Raw genomic sequence first — 920 nt, 5'->3', positions numbered from 1 at the left:
ATAAGTGGAAAAACATACCTTGCTCATGGATAGGCAGACTCACCATTGTGAAAATGTCAATTCTACCCAAAGTGATCTACAGATACAATGCAATCCCAATCCAAATTCCACCAGCATTTTTTAATGAAATGGAGAAACAAATCCCCAACTTTATATGGAAAAGGAAGAGGCCCCGAATAAGTAAAGCATTACTCAAGAAGAACAAACTGGGAGGCCTCACACTACCTGATTTTAGAACCTATTATACTGCCACAGTAGTCAAAACAGCCCGATACTGGCACAACAACAGATACATAGACCAATGGAACAGAATTGAGAATCCTGACATAAATTCATCCACCTATGAGCGGCTGATATTTGACAAAGTCCCAAAGTCTGTTAATTGGGGAAAAGACAGTCTCTTTAACAAATGGTGCTGGCATAACTGGATATCCATCTGTAAAAAACTGAAACAAGATCCATACCTCACATCATGCACAAAAAGTAACTCAAAATGGATCAAAGACTTAAATATAAAATTGAAAACGATAAAACCCATGGAAGAAAAAATAGGGACAATGCTAGGAACCCTAATACATGGCATAAACATACTATAAACTGTAAGTAACAATGCACAAGCACCAGAAGAGAGACTAGACAAATGGGTGCTCCTAAAAATCAAACACTTAAGCTTATCAGAAGACTTCACCAAAAGAGTAAAAAGACAACCTATAGACTGGGAAAAAAATTTTGGCTATGACAAATCCAATCAGCATCTAATCTCTAAAATCTAGAAGACACTGCAAAACTTCAACAACAAAAAGACAAATAACCCAATTAAAAAATGGGCAAAGGATAGGAACAGGCACTTCTCCAAAGATATTCAGGTGGCTAACAGACACATGAAGAAATGCTCATGATCATTAGCCATTAGAGAAGTG

The sequence above is a fragment of the Trichechus manatus genome, unplaced genomic scaffold, assembly GCF_000243295.1.
Source record: "Trichechus manatus latirostris isolate Lorelei unplaced genomic scaffold, TriManLat1.0 scaffold00021, whole genome shotgun sequence".
Taxonomy (NCBI): Eukaryota; Metazoa; Chordata; class Mammalia; order Sirenia; family Trichechidae; genus Trichechus; species Trichechus manatus.
This window is presented reverse-complemented; position numbering follows the sequence as displayed.